Genomic DNA, 20,743 nt, shown 5'->3' on the forward strand with positions numbered 1-20,743 from the left:
GGATAAGAGCAGGGAGAGCAGCAATAACCCCCCTTGGGGTAACGGAACAGAACCAACATGAATGTATGCAAATATATTTAATTCAAGATTTTAAAGTACAACATAATTCGAGAATTTATTCTGATTCGATGGGAATCAGAATGCCAAATCCTGACTGGGTGAGAGGAGGAGCTGGGGATGGAGGAGGGTAATTCGCTCCTTAGAAACGCGATAGCTGCTGATAATACTGAAGGAGCTTATATATGTACACAGTGATAGGCGTCGTATTCCTATAGGTAGATGTGGATCAGATGAGAGTCAGCTGATGCGAGCTTGACTAACGTGACCTGCCAGAACTATTGCTACGCTTGATGAACTGCTCTTTCATTCATGCTGTGAGCTTTAGAGGTTGTAGTGGTGTGTGTGTGGGGGGGGGGGGGGGGGGACTTCTGTCTGTTTTCATTACTACCTCCATTAGAACCTCTCTAGAGATATGGTCTTATCTCGGAATATCTTAGAACATTTGCATTTGAGATTAAAATGAAACATTAAAATGAAATGCATTTTCTAATAGAACATCTACAATCAGGGGTGTCAAACTCAGTTCCTGGAGGGCCACAGCTCTGCAGAGTTTAGCTTCAACCCTGATTAAACACACCTGATCAGCTAATCAAGTCCTTCATGCTTATTTGAAAATTGCAGGTGTGTGTGTGTGTGTGTTGAAGCAGAGTTGGAACTAAACTCTGTAGGGCTGTGGCCCTCCAGGAACTGAGTTTGACACCTGTGATCTACATAATGCAAATACAATGCCTAAAAGGGTCAGTTCACCCAAAAATGAAAATTGCTGTCATCATTTACTCACCCTCATGTCGTTCCAAACCTGTAAGACTTTCGCTCATCTTCGGAACACAAATGAAGAACAAGTGAACAAATTATTTTTGATGAAATCTGAAAGCTTTCTGTACTGTGTACTCTCCATTGAAAGCTATGGAACTACCACTTTGACACTTCAAAAGTTCATAAAGAGATCGTAAAACTAATCCTTATGAATTGAGCGGTTTAGTCCAAATTTTCAACAACTGTCCGATCGAGTCTCTTCAGAAAATTTGGTCAAAACCGCTCAATTCATGGATTGGTTTTAAGATCTCCCTATGAACTTTGAAGCATCAAACTTGTAGTTGCGTAATAGCTGTCAATGTAGAATACAGAAAGCTCTCAGATTTCATCAAAAATATCTTCATTTGTGCTCCGAAGATTAAATAAAGTCTTACGGGTTTGGAACAACATGAGGGTGAGTAAATGATGACTGAATGTTCATTTTTGGTAAACTAACCCTTTAAGCCCAAAGTATACTTTGTATGTTACACACGGTTTGCGTATACTTACAACAGAACGCATAGATTTTTAAAGTATGCTTCATTTGATAGCGTGCAAGAACACAATAAGCAATCATCACATGCACACTAGAAAGCTTAATCTTTGTCTATTGTCTGCACTATTACTCTCCTAAATTTATGAGTGATTGCGGTATCTTGTGTACATGAGCATCCATGGTTGTTGTAGTCTTGAGTAGTTTGTTGTTGTTGTTGCGATTCCTACATTTATTTTCCGACTGTGAAACAATGGAGCAGGTAATTTAATTGTACTAATTAGTGCAAAAATATTTAATGTGCATGTGCATGCTAAGCGTAAAAAGTATGTACAGTAAAAACAAATCAGACTGAGCACGTACACTGTGTGTATACTATGCTGATGACAAAATATAGACTTTGGACGTTAAAGCTCAGCCATTGCAACAAAAATACTGACACTATGAAAGATGATACACAGAATTCGAGCTGCGCTTTGCACCTCAGACACGTACTGTACCGCATCACTCCATGTGGGACATGGAGCATGAAGCTGGGAAGCTCATCAGCCCAAATTCTTGTAGCTAGGGTGCACTGGGAGGAAATGGGGATTCGGTGTATTTCCTCCAAGCTCTTAGGAGGAGAGGGTTTGTCTCCTAAATTCATGGTAAACTAAGCAGCAGGCCGGCATTAGCAAGGACAGTTTTCCAAGTGAATAAGTGGATGGTGAAAAGGGGATGTTGGCTTTCAAAGCAAACAGAGCTTTGCATGTTAACCTTCACATTCAAAGGTCCAAACATCCAGAGGGAGGGTTTGGCTGACTTCCTGTCACTCAGTTCAGATTCCATGACCAATCCCAAAGCCTATTCTTCTCTTTGATATGATGAAAATGACCAAACAATACCCCCTTTCCCCCCTAAGACCCAAATGGGCGATATTTAAGATATTGTTTTGCCCTGAGATGTTCTGCAATTTTCAAAATAACATAATAAGCTGGAAAAACCCTGAAGTGTCATTTGCGGAAAGTTATAGTTTTCAGAGCTCAAATCCATGTGTGTTGACATTTTCAAGAAAGTCAGACCTTAAGGTCGGTCGGTGAACTGTTTTTACCAAGTATACATGCCTCTTGCGTGTTTGAAAGGAAAATAAACGTGATCCCACGGCTCTACTGAAAGATGAAATGACATATAAACTGTGTGGTGTGTGTTTAGATAATAAAGCACAACAGCATGAATTTGCAAAACAGCAGCATATAATGTAATTCAGAATAGCTTGGATGCATTAAATACGTTTTTGGCCCATCAATCACATGATTTCACTGATCCAAGATGAAGTCAATTTTTTTTTTATAGCAAATGACATATTTGGGGCTTAACTCAGGCAATATTTGCACATACAGATTCCCACTTGTAAAGACTGACAACTTTTCAATGAGTTGTATTCCCGGCTGAACTAACGAGTGAGTAAATTGAGACCAGACGGGATTCGTTGGGGAAGTTTTATTTGTCCACCCCGAATAGTCAGCATTCCAGCTGCTAAAGAAAATAGTGTTTGTTGAGCAAGAGAGGGGGGCAGTAAGAGTGGTTGAGAAAGTTTGGACTTTATAAATGTCTGACAAAAGATCTGATGCTGCTGAAAGCAATCCCATGTTGAAGGGTTTTCCAGTGCTGCCTGTGAGCTAAGGCTGAGGTAATACACATGTTACAGAATGAGTCTATACCCTGCTGAAAAAAAAAACATCTTAAAGCAGGCTGAGGTTGTTAGCTGGTCTGTTGCGATGGTTTTAAAGAGGTTTTCTTAACACACCAGGCTGGACAACCATCTTAAAACAGCAACAAGGTGTACATAACCATGCTGAAAATAAACACATTAATCCAGCCTAAACTGGCTTGCTGGTTTATTCTGGAAAAATCTGACTAGGTCTCACAATCAGGTGTTTTAATTAGGTTTCACTGGTCTCCCATTTTGACCAGCTAAAAGTTCATACAATCCATCTAAAAACCAGACAACAGACCAGCTTAGTTTTTTCCCCCACATGCAGGCTGTAGTGAGATGAAATCATAATTAGGAACTGAATGGTAAACAAATACTAAAGTAAACAGATGATAGGCTACATATTAAGCCTACTATAAAAAAATATATACTCTTATGTTAACAGGCACTGTTTTAGAGGTCCAAGACATGATGATGATGGTGGTGATGATGATGGTGATGATGATGATGATAGACCCACACACTTCTTGACTTGCACTCATATTGTGTGATTTATCTATCTCTGTTTATTAAACTGTATGTGCCAGTTAGACGCTAAACAAAATATTCTTTAAAAAACAAAAACCTAAGCACTATGGGTTAGCCTACTGTAAAGTCTTAATGCTGTACAACTTATCAGTACTGGTTTTCGACGTGGTAGCCTACGTAACTTATATTTTCCAAGCTGTAACATACCTTTACAGGTGTGCTGTTCGGAGACATCAAAAGTAACGCAGCCAATGTACGTACTCCGTTTCCAATCCTAATATCCCACTTTGAAGAAAAGAGTCAACAGTTTTCCCAGCTCGTGAGCATCAGTGAGTATTCCTGCTTGCTTGGACTAAACAATGCGCCTCGAAGCTTGTCTTCCTGTGGTAATAATAACTAAGCAACGCTGGATGCTCCAGTGTTCAGTTTCCAACTTTCTTTAGAGTCTCTCCGCTGAGTATAAGCTGTCATCATCCTCACTGGATACTGTTCGCGCGAACACAGTCCCATATATGAGTAACAGTCACGCGTCACTCGACTGGACGTTACGCGCGTGCGAAACCTGAAAGAAACGCTACCGTTCAAAACGTAAAATTAAGTATGGACCATCTTCATTTTGGTTTCTTTGTCTTCGTTGATAACTCACACTACATTTAGACTGCGTAACGGATGCATTAATTACAAAAAAAATGTTCATAAATTGTTTGTGGAGAACTGAGAAAGACGAAGTGAGTTTGGGGGCTGCATGTGCCTTGAGAGTAAGTGAGCGCAGAGCGCGAGTGTGAGAGAAGAGTAGAAGTGCCCCCCGTGTGGACACGGACTCCTTGAACTTCCTGTCAGCGTTAACTCCTTTACCGCTGCTGTCCTCATACATCATTTTGCTTCAGGGAATATAATCAGTCACACCAAAAGAGTACAATTACGACGGATGAGTGCAGAGTTCAACAAAGCCCCGTTATGTTACGAGGGCGTCTCTGTGAGCGGCGGCAGTTTATCAAATTTGTAGAGCTATTAAAAACGCGTTAAATTAGCCGGAGAGGTAATGATCTGTTTTTAAGTCACAGTGCCAACATCCCGAGGTCAAATAACCTATTAAGATTGAATTTACGTTGTTTACGTTTTCATAGACTTCAATTAGCCTACTGTAGAGGAGACCGGGGCTAGTTGTCACACCTTTTACTCCAATATTTTTACCTAAAGTCTAGGAAAACGGTGTGTGTGTGTGTGTGTGTGTGTGTGTGTGTGTGTGTGTGTGTGTGTGTGTGTGTGTGACAACTTGCCCCAGTAAAATTGTCCCTAATTTAAAAACAGTTCAACCTTGATTAGTTGACCCTGTTCTGAATGTATGTCAGTGTGGTTTCTGTTTTCTGTTTAAGTATAGACCTAACACTTGCGTTAAATTATTTTTAACTATAAAATGTTTTTTTGGGTCTCTCATACCCCAAATAAAGCATGAAGATTGACCTGACTTTTATAGCAAAATATCACCTAACTAACTTCCAGCAAACTGAAATGACTCTATCACGTCATGCGTTCCGCTTGATTAATAAAGATAAGTTACAATTACAGTATAGCGTGAGGAATAGTCCGACATGTCAGCGCAAGTGATGTCTTATATCATCATCATAACGGTTTGTCATGCGCCTCTGAGATCACCTCACCCTTTAATCAAGCGAATGTTGCGGAAGAAACAAGAGTGAGAATAAAAAAATGTTTGAGGAAAAAAATTGGGCTTGTAAAGACTGTTTAAAACAGTTTATCCAAAATATCCAAAGCATGTTATTTTTTAAGAAATCCCTTTTTAAACAATCTAACATTAACTAGATGGAATGCTCAATTAATGTTCTACAATGTTATCAGCTGTAAAACAAATGATTAACAATGAAAAGGTCCATGCATCTCATTAAGAATTCAATTACATGAAGTTAAATTGATAAGATACCACAAAGACACATATTGACTCATTGAATTCGTGAGGAAGGTAAACTGCTCAAATTATTTACGAGAGTAAAGAATCAAAGACATTCCAAGATCACATTTTACTTCTAGACAAACAAACAGGCTGTTGGATCTGAAGCGCTTCGAGGTGAGTGACCTTCCACACGGGGGAATTCGTTTATTTGGCACAGATAAAGAGAAATGCATTGTTTCAATGTTTTCAAATGTTAGGAATTCTGGTCCTCAGTTGTATAGTTTAATTGTCTCTGTGTAAACAAGCTGAGCAGTAACAGAAGAATGTCATTGTTGAGATGGAGTGAAATCCCTGCCAGTCATACAGACAGAGACGCCATTACTGTTCCATCCAACCATCCAGTATACTACTACTTAATCTCAAAACAGGACATTGTGTATTCCATTCATATGCAAATATGAATGGAATAAGTTAACGTAATAGTTTTGCGTAATAGTAATAAAAAGTATACATAGTGGTCTGTGTTACATTCAGAGGGGCTCTTGAATCCAAAAGTTCAATTGCATAAAATATTGTTTTTAATTAAATCTCACCTGGGTTTTTTGTAATTCACCATGTCCAGTTTTGCCGTTTTACTTGTCATAATTCTTTACATTTAGCTGAAAGGCCATTAAATATGCTAATACAGATATGTTGGGAAAGAGGACTGTATCTAGAAAATAATTATGGAAATGTTCAATATCTCTTATGAATAAAGGTTCTGTATTGCAACTTTTAACATCCATGGAATGATTCTATGCACAAAAGATTCTTTACAGTGGAAAGGGTACTTTAGATTATTAAAATGTTATGTACTGTATGCACACACACACACACACACACATTATTTGGGGAACCTAAACTTCTATGGCATTGCATAATTTTGTCATTACTCACCCTCATGTTGTTTCAAACCTGCATGACTTTCTTCTGTGGAACACAAAGAAGATATTTTGAACAATGTCTGTAATCACATTTTTGGTAACATTGAACACTGATACAATCTCTGAATATCTTTTTTTCTTTTAGAAGAAAATGCAGGTTAAGAACAACATGAGGCTGGGTAAATGATGACAAGTCACAATATATTTATTGTTTTTGGGTGAACTATTAGTTCTAGTCTCCCATATATTACATGATTTCAGTTTAGTGGTTCCAATAAGGTCCAATGACAAATGTCGCCTCATGCCATCAGGCTACTCTATTCTAAAGCAGGAAACTGAAAACCAAAGGTGTTTTTGAGAGAAACATGAAAATCCTTTGGCAAATGATCAGCGGACATACTAAAGGAATTCTGCCTTTCAGCGGTAGTCAGTGGCTGAATGCCAAACAGTAGTTTTATAATGTAGGCCCCCCAAACCCCGCTCTGAAGATGGCCTAAACAGTGATGCTCTACTTGCGGTTTTTAGATATATTTCACAGGCCTCCAACAATGGAGATATTAAATGCCAGGAAGCTTTCCAAAGGTGTTCCAATCCGTGTCTTCTGCATTCTTGGATGGAAAAAACACAGACTTAAATTCAAGAGACAGTCACCATCAACAGAAGAAAAAAAATCAGGTTGGATGATAAAGAGTTGCTATCTAATGATCCAGCATGTTAGTGTGCAAGATCCAGGCGTAAAGGGGAGAAAAAGCTCACCACAGCTGAAAGCATTTTACTAGAGAAAGCCCATAGATTAGGCTACGCTCCCATTCAAAGCCACACACATCCCAATGACCTAGATATAAAAAACAGATATTGGGCCTAGTTCCTCTACCCGCAGTCCCACTGGCATGGAGAGGAGCTGGAGTGGGGGGAATGTGAGGAGAAAACACAGGCTCATGTTTCTCTAATTTCAGGAGCCTGGTCACTGGCTCTGACCTGGAGCTGTTGAACAGCCTGAGACTTCATTAAACCACAATGACTGGCAACAGTCAGTTAGCGCCTTCAGGAGGTTACCACCACAACACCTCAGCATGCGAATTTAACGATCAAATGTTGACTAATCACTGTCTTGCACGTGTTCATGGGAAACAGCCGGAAAGTCACCACGCAGTCAGTGACGGCAAAGTTGGCAGGGATCACAGTCACCTTTAAGCATGAGTCAATTGGAGACCGGTGGGGTCGCCACAAAGAAAGCCGCAGGCTTGCACAAATGATCCATGATTCATATATACACAGTGGGAGAGTGAACGGGAGTGCATGGGCTTTCAGAGCTGCAGAGAGGCCTGTCGGTGAAGGCCAATTACAGGCCTCTCTAGGTTGAAACAGGAGGTTTAAAGTATTAGAAAATGTATGTAATTTGTTTCAATCATGTTTGTCATTTGCAGAACAGCGGAGCGACAACACAGCTGTAAAAGAACATGTTTTTATCAAGGGCATTATGGAAGGTATGTTGCGCAGATCTGTAAACATCTTCATGAATTGCTTTCTGATCATATGGAAGTCATTTGCCTAGGAGTACAAAAAAAGCTTAAAATAAGAGAAATTTTCTAAATTAAACTTTTTTTGTGAAATATAAAGGCACAATTGTGAGAGATGACGTTGCAAATGTGGGATATACAGTTAAAAGTCGCAACTGAAAAAAAAAAGAAAGTTTCAAGGAATAAACTAATGACTGTGAGATAGAAAGATGAAATTGTGAGATAAAAAGTAACATGAGATATCAAGTCGCAAATTATGAAATATTAAGTAACAATTGTGAGAAATAATGTAACAATTGTTAGACATAAAGTCGCAGTTGTGAAATATAGAGCCACAACTGGGAAACATTTTTTCATAACTGTGAGAGTTAAAATTGTGAGATATAATGTCACAATAGTGAGAAATAGTTGCAATTTTAAGATGTAGTTATGAAATATAAAGTTACAGTTGTGAGCTACAAAGCCACAATTTGCAATTGTGAGAAATGCAATTGCAATTATGAAATATAAACCCACAATTGTGACATATAGTTTCTCAGACATAGGGCTTCTATATGATCATTGCTGTTAATTCTTGTTTAATTTAAATTTCTTAAATATCACGTCAGGTAGCCAGCAAATTTTTAACCTTTTTTTATATATATATTTGCATGCTGAGATGACTCGATTTTCAAACATTTAAAATCAACGTGCATCTCATCATATTGTTTCCAAAACAGACTGACAAATCAACGTAGAATGTGAGTAAAGATAAACAGACCATTCTTATAGGACTATGGCTTTAAGAAAGACTACTGTCAAATGTGATCAGATAGGTCAAGTTCAAATCAATTGCATTTGATTGTGAAATGAAAATACATTTGCTAAAAAAATTATTTGTTTTCATAAAGTACATGAGCAAACTGGGCATTATGTCATTTGATTGTCTAGACGGACTTATTTTTGTACATGTACGAGTAAGCCAATCTGAAGCATAAAACAGCTCCTCATTCATTTCACTTGTTTAACTATCACCTTCAAAACAAGATATAATTTGCTTTGTGGTGTCCGCCAAGAGAGGACGCATCATTTTATTGTTTCTGAGGGGACAGGTCAACAGAAACGGCGTGCCGGTCAGCTGAACTGCAAACCATTGAACCCAAGACTATTGCTTTCAGTCACCAAATGAGCCACAGGAAATGGCTGGAGCCTTTTGTGAAAGTAAACAGAGGGCCTACATCCTGTCTCTGTCCATCTCTAAACTGGACGTGACGGCTCAGCGTGAGAGTAATGTACGGTCTGTGGCTCCGGTTTTTGATCGCTATACCACAAGTCTCTGTGAAATGCAGGCGATGGCTTCACACCTGTTACTGGGGCAAATGGGAACAGGGAGGTGCCACATGGCTTGCGCAGCTGGTGGCAGTAACATTGTTTGAGTCCCTTCATTTTCCTTCCTTGTAAATAACTGCCTCAAATGTTTCAACTTTTAAAGGGAAAACACATCATTCTTAATACGCCTGAACGTTATTAAAACAATTTCCGCTTTAGAAATATTCTGGGTTCAGTAAGTTAAAGGGATAGGTCACCCCCACCAAAAAATAAATAAATCATTGTTCCAAACCTGTATGAATGTCATACTTCTGCTGAACACAAAAGAAGATATTTTGAAGAATGCCATAGCCAAACAGTTGACAGGCCATGTATTTATTTTCCATATTATGGAAGTCAATGGGGCTCATCAACTGTTTGGTTACCCATATTCTTCAAAATATCCTCTTTTGTGTTCAGCAGAAGAAAGAAATTCATACAGGTTTGGACCAACTTGAGTAAATGATGACAGAATTTTAATTTTTAGGTGAACTATCCCTTTAAAGGGCATATTGCAGGTTTTTTTTTTCAGAATTAATATATAACCTTGTATGAAAATACCATATGAAGAGTAAATGCATGATTAAAAATTGTTTTGCCAGACATAAGGGCACAAATTTAGTAGAAAACGTGACAGTTTCCTTGACCGTGTTGAAAAAGCGCTTTTTTTTCACTATCGCATCATATTACGTCACATGGGGAGTCGTTTGCCGGGCGCTGCGTTCGCTCAGTGCAGAGTAGGCTGGTATTATGTTGAAGCGGTCGTGATTCAGTGTGTTTTCGGTGGTTATTGTATTTCAATTAATAATTATCGTGATAAATGACTGTGAATTATGGCCTGTCAGAACATCGAGTCCACAGGTTTCCGAACAAGAAAAAGGATGGTGCTTTCTTCCGTGTTTGTGTGCGTTTTGTGCAGGGTAAGAGATGGGACTTCGCTTCTGCGTCTGCTTTGAAAAACGCGGTAGTGTGTAGCGTTCACTATAGACTGCATGATTATAATCCCGGCGATATGATGAGTTAACGTTACGTTATATGATGACGGCGATATGTGCACACTGTCCCGGCTCCTTCATCGGGTCGCCCGGTCCGCCGTCAGCATGTGGGTCGGCCACCGGTGGGAAACATGACGGTCACGGATCCGTCAGAGATCACTTATTGTACATTTGTTTTACAAAATGTGCCTTGTCTTAATTTAATTCTTTAACGTATCCTCCATAAACTTGTAATGTCTTGCAAGTCTGCAGCCGACACTTATTATTATTATAATATAATATAATGTTCATTTTCAATCTGTACTCCGAATTTTTATGTTTGTGTTGGCTGTTTCTACATATAAAAATTTTATACAGTAAGAAAGTTGTGATTGTGATTATTTTTTTATTCATTATCACCAAGTGGGGCCATTCAAAACCTTTAAAATGTCCTAATGGCTGACATACACATGCAGGTAAGGGTCTAAATACTAGCTTTGCTATTGCCTGACACATAATTACAATATTGTGATCTGAGCATAGTGTTATACATATCGTCGGCTAACGTGAATACATCTATAAGCTAACACTGTTCTCTCACTGAGACCCGACTCCTGCCCTGTTCTCCTCACACCACAGCTCAATGTGTCTCCTCTGACCGTTGTTTTGTCTAATCCTGGCCTGTCTACTCTCTTGGCTTCATATCAGGCTCATAATTATATGGCTGAGGTCTGTCATACGAGTAAACATTTAGGCTACAATTTCCTCAGCGTCCGAACTGTCATTGCGATCCATTGCTTTCCTATTGTTTACTTTGACCGCTCTCCCCCGTGCTACGTCACTTCCGGTTTGGCGGTTTTCAAATGCGGAAGTAAAATTTTCTCACAAAAACGACTCCAGAAGCCTAAATAGCGTTTTATAAGTATATGTTTATATTTAAATCTAGTTCCTACATTATTGTTCTATACATTGGCGCACTGGGTACTCTAACCTGCAATATGCCCTTTAAGCTCAATTGGTAGCTTACCAACTCATCTCATGACAGATTGTCCAATTTTGCTCATGGTGACTTTAAGAGACACAACTCTAGTTTGAAGGAGTACCAAGACATATTATCGCTTGTAACTTCTGGAGAGAAATAGCACAAGGATGAAACTTTCTAGTGTGCATCGGACACCCCACCCTGCAAAAACTAATTTCTGGGAAAGGGTCATTTTTACATTTTTAAAATTTTTACAGAAGTACATTAATTATTCTGTCTAACCGTATGTATTATTTGAGCTTGTAATGCTGCTTTAATTTTTACAGTTGTTTTAAGGTTTTAAGAAGTAATGGCAACAAAGTTGTAAAAGTGGATATTATTTTACACAAAAAAAGGTTGTAATCATGTTTTCACACTAAAATCATGTTAAATGACAAGTTCGGTATTTTACACTTAAAGCCCTGTTTACAGATCGTATCTGATGAAATAGAACGGTTAAGATTAAAATTTGGACACATGCTCCTGTCCCGAGAATTTTAGGTTTATTTTGCTTAGTTTTTGTCCAACTCCATTGACTGGTATTGAATGTGCTGTGTGCGGTACGGTATTACTCCGCCGCTTCTTCTTCTGCTTCTTCTGTGTATTCAATGAAATGCCAGCGGTTTGCTTGCAATTGGCAAAGGTGCATTATCGCCACCAACTGGGCTGGAGTGTCTATTATTCAAGCTCTCAACGGAAGAATCACGGGTGTGACGCGTTTGGCAAAATAGGTCCACAAAAGCGAAATAAACCTAAAATTCTCGGGACACCAGCATGTGTCCAAATTTTAATCTTAACCGTTCTATTTCATCAGATACAATCTGTAAACAGGGTTTTAAGTGTAAAATACCGAACTTGTCCTTTAACAAACACACATTGTTAACCTCTTTTGCCATTAGTATTGAACTGAGTATTTTAACATTTTACAGAAAGTTTGCTTTAAAAAAACTAAAAATGTTGTCCAATGTTCAAAAGAACAGGCATCTTTGGTGGGCTCTAATATTTCACATCTCCTATTTGTCCACCCATAATCCCGGAAGCCCTCTTTTGTAAAGGCAGCTGTGGGGAAGTCTAACAGTCAGTGACCACCCAAAGATCCACAAGACCTGCGCCAATTATCTTCTGTGCTGTTCAATACAGATCTCCACCCTCAAAAAGTTCATCCATGAGACATTTATTCAGCCCACACTCCTTACCAGACTTGACTCAAGTAGCTATTTTTGTTGTCTGATAGGCTGCCCACCAAAAAGCCTGATCCTTTATAACTTAGGTGACTCTATATCCAAAATATTCAGAGAGACTGAATTCTCAGTGAATGATGTCATATCCTCTCACACTTAATGAAACGGCACAGGAAGACTCTGTGGGAGAATATCAGGCTGTTTTGATTGTTTGGCTGGAAACCGTTTTGTTTATTAGATCATCATAATACCGGAATGCAATGTGAAAGAAAGAGTTTATTACCAGTACATCATCTTTTTAGACTCCTTTTGGCACCAGATCTTGAATGCAAACACTTCAAACACAATCAGATGCCACATATTATAAATTCACTCTCGCTTTAGTTTCTCTCTCCCAAACTCACACTATGAGCAGTTGAAAGTTTATTTTGTTTCTTTCACAGTAGTTTCAGATCATGTTAGCCACCGCCATTTTGGAAACAACGTTAAATGGCGCTTCTCATTGAAATCTTCCCAAGTATAAAAAAATAAATAATGAGATGCATTGTAAAGCAAGGCCGTTGTCATGAGAAATCGAGTCCCCCCTCAGGAATTGGGTCTCCTTTAGGACCCAGGCTGTAATACCTGATCAAAAATGATTTTCTTGACTAATTAATACCTATTTAACTATGATGTTTATTAAATAAGTGCACAAACAACATGCTTGAAATATAAAATGAATACAAAATAATAGTAATGTTGTATACTATATAATTATACTATAATATTTTGTTATTATAAAAATATTAATAATACTATAATTTCTTAATATAATTATTATTAATAATAAAATAATATTATATATTTTTAAATATAATATTTTAATAAATTCATTGTCATACTAAGTACACACAAACATCATTAATCAATTAATTTGAAAATTGTAATTGGGAACTATATTGAAAGCCAAAAACATACCTAATATATTAACTAAGGTAAAGCAGGCTAATCTGGTAAATGTATGCTATGCTAGTAGCTACATAAGCTAGCTAAAAACTGAAGGAAAGAGAAATGCTTGATTTCACAACCTATGTAATTTAAAATACATTAATGGTCATTATAACACATTTTAAACGATATAAATCATAACGTGATTTTGCAGGAATTGTAATCAGGCACTAAAAAGGAAATAAATAAAAATAAACAAGAACAGTAAAAGGTTAATGTCTAACTGTAGTTCAGTTAGATATTCAATTTAAGCTTTTGGAAATAATATTTTATTTTAAAACATGCATTTAGCCTAATATGTCAAAAAACGCAAAATGTTTCTTGTCTTGTCACATTCAGTTATGAATTAGGCCTAACATGATGTAACCCTTAAATTATAGCATAATTTCCAATTAAAAATGGCGAAATTTGCCAAAGTTGAGAAGTTCGCATAACTGGATATTACTGTTAGCTTTGAACGTTTCTATGGTAAAACAGTTGTCAAATATTAAAGGAACACTCCACTTTTTTGGGGAAATAGGCTAATTTTCCAACTCCCCTAGAGTTAACTGGGGGGTTGAGTATGATTTTACTTTTCTAACTTTAGTGTGTAATGTCGCTGTTTGAGCATAAACAACATCTACAAAGTTACAATGCTCAAAGTTCAAAGCAAAGATAATTTGCTTTTAAAGAAACAACAAACGGCTGGTAGGGACTACACGACATCACCAACCCTAAAATGTACATAAACCCCGCCCCCGGGAACACGCAGTCCATGATGTTGAGAAGAGGAAAAGTTGTTGTATAAGAGTACATTTGTGAGTCAGCTCAAACTTTAGCATCCATCTTTTCACATGCAATAGAAAGTCACTCTGTGTGCATCTCACAAGTTACAACAGTTCCTATACGAGTGATTTATAGATTACCATGACAGAATATCCTAATTGAAGATTAAATAATCATAAATTCATCAACTAACCATTCAGAGACGTCCTGTTGCATTCTACATGTTGTCACTTCTTCTTGAGTCTCTCCATCTTTGTCTGATTCCGTTTTAACATTAAAGGAAGAACAGTTTCTGTAATTTTAGTGTCTGTGTGAGGTAATCGCAGCTGCTAACACAAGAGCTCTAGAAACCCCGCCCTCTGCAGCAGCTCATTTGGATTTAAAGGGCCAGGCACAAAACCGTGCGTTTTTGCAAACCCACAAAAATTGACAACTTTAACATGCTATATACAAATATCTGTGGGGTATTTTGTGCTAAAACTTCACACACACACTCTGGGGACATCAGAGATTTATTTTACATCTTGTGAAAAGGGCATTTTACCAACCCTTTAAACAGTTGAGTTTTACCATTTTCAAACCCATTCAGCCGATCTCCGGGTCTGGTGGTAGCACTTTTAGCATAGCTGAGCATAGATCATGAATCTGATTAGACCGTTAGCATCTCTCTCAAAAAAATGACCAAAGAGTTTTGATATTTTTTCTATTTAAAACTCTTCTGTAGTTACATCGTGTACTAAAACCGACAGAAAATGAAAAGTTGCGATTTTTTAGGCCAATATGACTAGGAACTATACTCTCATTCCTGCGTAATAATCAAGGAACTGTGCTGCCGTACCATGGGTGCACCAGGTGCATTGATATTACCCAGCGCCTAAAAATAGTCCTCAGCACGGTAACTTCCAACGTGACCGGCACTAAGTTTGTAATATCATTGCGCCTGCTGGTACAGTATGCAGCACAGGTCCTTGATTATTACGCAGAAATGAAAGTATAGTTAGTCATATTGGCCTAGAAAATTGCAACTTTTCATTTTCTGTTGGTCTTAGTACACGATGTAACTACAGAAGAGTCAAATAATATTTTGTTAAAGTAGCCTAAATATGCTAAATAAATAATGTTGCCTTGGCAAGTGAATGAAATAAATAAGTTGAAGTACTAGGCTACTAAATTTACTAAAACTAAAACTGAAATAAGAATAAATTCAAGCTCAAGTTCAAGAAATATTATTATTTTTTTACTTTAAAAAATGACAAAAGGACATAACATAAACTACAATTAGAGTGTAAACTGAAAGTAGAAAAATGTATCTGATTTAAAATCTTAACATTAAATACAATAATATATAAATAATAACCGTGCCACGAACACTGACCTGTGAATGGATATTTACATTCTGACCACTGATTGAGGGCCGATCGCCTCAGTCACCGAACATGGGAATGATTGCTGATTGGATTTAATTCCGAAGACATTCAAATTGAGGCTATCAACAGCTGTGCACTTTCTTCAACAACAGAATTAAAAGGTTGAGATGATAAATGCATTCAAGAGACATTGACCTTCCAGTATCACTAATTCACATCAAAGCACTTCATCATGCTCTTTTTGTGATGTTACAGACCCAGACAGTGTATCCGAGGGCTTGAGTCCAAAAAGCTGTGGACACAGCCTGACTAATAAAACAGAACAACCCAGCCACAGCACAAAGGTGAGCACGCACAGGACTGCAGGAAAATAAATTGCACCACAACTTGCAATTAGTGCCGTTAAAAAACAAAGCATTAATTCACTCCCTGAGAAGCTGTCAAGATATTTCACACATAAAGAGGTTTGTACAGCTTATCAGGCTAAAGCATATTCTTACACAACAAATCAATGTTCTAGACACACAAAGCATGTCTCCGCCGTTTCTCCAAGTCAACATATAACACATCTTTGTAAATTAAAATGCTATTTACATTTTTGAATCAGCCCCAAACATTCCTTCCTCTTGATTTTATCATGCAAAAACACAATGGTGCTTATGTAGAGAGGGAAAGAGAGAGAAAGTGAGGTTTCAGACTCAAACCGACGACCTTAAACAACTTTCCTCATGTCTGACATCAAATCGAAGCCTCTCCCTTTTGCATAAGATCACTCTTTTCTGTATGGCACAACAAGCCCGTAATTCTTATTGAACCATAAATACGATTAATTGCTTATAAAGCCTGCCACACACATACTTGGCTGTAAAGACTGCCTCACACATTTTACCTAGCTGGTATTCTGGACTGAGATCGAAACAATAGATACAACCGAGGAAAAACATTACAGCTGCGGTCTGGAAGCATTTAGCCAGCAGTTAGTTTTATGTTGGCAATGTGTCATCCAAGACAATGCAGAGGCTCCTATCAGTTCTGTGTGCGGTTGTGTTTACTTGGGCAACATATGCATTCAGCAATTCGCTGTACTGCCAGAAGATTACAGAAACTACGTTTTGAATGCCATATTTTTAACTATACCACAACATCATCGTTTTCCAAAAGGAGACTCTTCAGGCATCAAATGATATGCCAGTGTTTTCCAAATAAATCCCCGTCTCTTGCATGCGTCAGGTGTGCTTTAGACCAGACTGCCTATGTTAATCAAAAACATAATTTGATTGGAAGATTTGAGCTTGCCAGCACTTTGCTGAAACAACAGTATTCATGGCAAGTGGGTGGATGGATTAGGAAACTCAAATGACTTTAGACCTGTTGGCTCTATTTTCTCTAAGACAGACCTTACTAAAACTATGAACCTCATTAATACACACACATGTATATATTTGAGAAATACTGTATTTGCTCTATAAAATATATATAATTTATATTATATATAAATATAAATATTTTACATATAAATAAATAAAAATGAATAAATATATACATGCATGTGTGTTAAAAAATAATTATACACAATACACTCATATATTATTAAAACACAAACTTTTATTTTGGATGCGATTAATCGCGATTATTTATTTCACAGCCCTATTTTTTATTTAATTTTTTTTAAAATATCACTAATTATTAACACATAGCAATATGTTTCTGGGGAGTCACACATGATGTTTTCTATACTGAACAAACCTTGGCTTGTCATAAACAGTCAAATGATCTAATATTTTAAGGGATTTTAAGAGATATTTTCCTGTGTTGGTTGCACTGGTCATTTTCCCCAGATGCTGTAGAACAGGCGTTTGTCTTGCTAAGAAAGATAAAGACGACGATAGAACGATAGAGAAAGTAGAGAGAGGAAAAAAACGGGTGCGGTCTAGTCACCCGACCATCTCCTAAATTATCTTCCCTTAAATTATTTTCCATTTCAGAGGCATTTTACAATCTCCAGATTTCTTTTAATAATCATGGATGCTGTGAGTCCTCCTCATTGCCTTTTTCAGTGCTGGCCTTTCCTCGAAACTGCCACCAGACTTCCCATTTATAGGCACGGAGACTAGTGATTTTAGGAAGGAAAGAGAGAAAGAATGGACATCGGGACAGAGTGAGGAGGGAGGTCGGCCTGTGTCGTGGGAACCGTGAGCCGAGTCTGGATTGCTAAACTTTACCCTCGAGAGAATTCACAACTGCTTTCAATTTGAGATGGGGGTCACTCAAATTACAGTCCCCCTTCCGCCAAGACCCAATCCACAGCCCCACAGCCCCACCCCCCCACAGCGCTGCGCTGAGGCCCGGCCCTCTCCACACTCTAGAGAGCCAAAGCCATGACATCATCACCAGTGGCTTTCTCTAAGGCTGCCTCGCACCCCAGTATACTCTTTCTACTTCTCCTATGTCATTTTTATAACCCAATCTTTCCAGATTGTGACCTGTCTTTTCACTCTCTTTCTCTCTCGCTCGTCTCTGTTTTCAGTCAGATGTGGTTTGTGTTGATCTTCTGCTGTTTTTGATCTTCTGTAGTCTGTTGTCAGGCACTAAAGATGTGGTGACAGGCCTGAGAGGTGCAGAGGGCTGCAGTGGTGGATGAACTGATGCAGGGGTGAAAGGGCTTGTGAGTTTGATCAATTTAAACACCACTAAGCAACTATCCACAGGGGAGAAAACCATACAGCGTTTTTACACCTTAACAAAAAAAATATCTACATTTAATGTGTATTAAAAAGTACACATGGCTATTCTTACAAATTAAAGTATATTTTGTATAAAGTGGCTAAAATCGTTAAATTTACATTTTATTAAAAAAAAATTATAGGTAGGCTATATTCATATAGTGTGGCACCAAAGGTATTATAATCAAGCTTACACTTCAGAATTGTATGCATAATGAGGCAAATATAAGTTTTGCTTAAAATTGTGTTCTTGTCGATTGTGTTCTCTCTTCAATCTCATGGTAACTCTTCACCATTTCATGTTTTGGCTAATTTGCATGAATTCTTACGATCTGCTCACAGTGACAGTTGTGTTTAGGGGTTTGGTTTGGGGGGGGGGATGGACCTTTGTGCTTACTTTGCTTAAATTGTACTTTTAATTCGTTGATTGTATATAATTCAAACATTTTACGAATTCATATGGAATTGCCACCTCGGAAAATAGTTATGTTTTCCTGTGAGACCACAATTTTGGGTTTAAGTCATGTCTGTAAACAGAAGGTCCGAATATTATGGTGGCAGATAAGGGACTTGCTTGCTCAAACAACATGTATTGTCAACGTGGATTGTCTTTTGGTTTCTTCTTGCTGCCAGTGTAGAATAATAGATAAACTCAGATGGTGATATGCGACCACTACAAACAATCAGATTCATCCATGCAGATGAGCAGGGCCGAAGTAGCCTGGTTAACACCAGACCCTTCACAGTCGTAACTGAGAGTGGGTCTGGGAAAGGTTAATTCACAGCCCATTTCCAAACGTGCGTCACCAACGGACGTCGCTCAAATGCCTCTGGGCGCAATTGGATATAGACCTAAAACCAATCATAGCGATCGTCATCGTGTAAAGCCCACCTGATCTTTGTGATTGGTGCCACAATTTGGAAGGATTAGAAATGGGTTTGAATGGGCTCTTGGACAGACTGACTTGCAGAGCAAATCTAAATTTGCCGGAAGTTCGTCTGGGTTTTCCTAGGCTAGTGCCAAAGCACAACTGATGTAAAAAAGGATATATATAAACAAAAACTCTGCAGGTTGCATGCGATTTCACGTTTCAACCACAGATGGCGATAGAGGCCAAAGTTCCATGGTGATACCTAATAAAAAATACAAATGCGGGGGCCCGGAAACGCAACATCATGCAAATTTTGCTGCATTCCAAAGTTCATGTTTTGTGTGCTTTGACCTGCAAATTCGTATCCCTTGTGACCAATAGAAGAATAAAACATTGTGGTGTAAAGAACGCAAAACGTGAAGCTGCTGTGCTGGTTTGAAACATTGCAGTAAACCGTTGAGCATGATATCATATCACAATCATGTCCAAAGAAATTGTGCATGCTCAAAGTCTAGTACGGTTTTGGTTCATGTCTAGTTGACAAAATGAAGATACATGTAGGCCTACGCATTTATAAATGAGTCTTTCTCAGCCAGGAAATTGGAGAAAAAATATTGGTGACTGATCCTGCTCTTGTGGGTGTACCCAATGTTTTGTTCAATCAGAAGCTCTCTAGAATGAGAACGTTCCTCCTACCTTCCTCTAACTAGCAATAGCAAATAAAAAAAGTAAAATAGCAGTAAATATGTATTTTTTACAGTTATTTGCAGACAAAAGTAAAGTGGCTTTGCAGTCTGTTTGGAAAATGTCTGTCTTCAAAACTCTCAATAAACTTTGAGTCAAGAAGATTGTGCGTTTGGGTCCATTAGCAGGCTTGGCGCTCTCACATTCATGGAATGCCGAGCATCCATGCAGTTAGTCGGGCAGCTGGCGTGATGGGTGAGGAGGGAGGAGAAAGGAGGGGTGTCACACTAAATAAGCACAATTACACTTACACGGGATGGAAACCAGATGACCACGGGCACTGACAACATGCAGGGGTTACATAGGCCAAGGCTCAGATACACACTTAAACACAAAAGGCCCTTACAACATCCTGGAGCCCTACAGTCGACGAATAGGGAGGCTTGCAGGCACTCTGTAAACACAGTGCGTTTCCCACACTGCACTTTCGTGATCTAAGTGTGAGCCATGACCCCCTCATTCCTCCCACTTTCTCAGGTTTTCCAAAACACCTCCATCAAGACCTTTTTCACTTACTTTTTTCAGTGTGATTTGTATTGAACCCAGTCTAGTAGAGTTGTTCCTAGTAAACTTGAAGTAAACTTGTAGTGCTCGACACAAAGGCTTTGTAGTAAGTTTGCCATGTTCGCCTTCCTTTTTTTCCTGTTCTGTGTGAGCGGAGGGGGTGATTTTACATGACTGGGAAATGAGCTAATCGCTCGGTCTTTATGACCTAATTTCAGAGCTCTCAGCTTGCTGAGACAAAGACAGAAACTACATTCCAAATGCTGCTCTGTGCGTGAGAATTTCTCTTACGAAAAATACAGGAAGATCATAAATTAGGTTCACTGTGCCCGTA

General features: G+C 38.4%; 1 protein-coding gene across 2 annotated transcripts in view; it reads right to left on the reverse strand.

Moving 5' to 3' along the window:
• The window catches only part of plekhg2 (pleckstrin homology domain containing, family G (with RhoGef domain) member 2), a 32,065-nt gene extending 27,713 nt beyond the window's left edge, over window positions 1–4,352 (reverse strand). For both annotated transcript variants that reach the window (XM_079609654.1, XM_079609655.1), the window contains exon 1: window positions 3,777–4,352. The gene's annotated coding sequence lies outside the window, so the exon portion shown is untranslated. The remainder of the gene's footprint in view (window positions 1–3,776) is intronic.
• Between the last annotated feature and the right edge of the window lie 16,391 nt (window positions 4,353–20,743).

The sequence above is a fragment of the Phoxinus phoxinus genome (assembly GCF_949152265.1).
Source record: "Phoxinus phoxinus genome assembly, chromosome: 4".
NCBI lineage: Eukaryota > Metazoa > Chordata > Actinopteri > Cypriniformes > Leuciscidae > Phoxinus > Phoxinus phoxinus.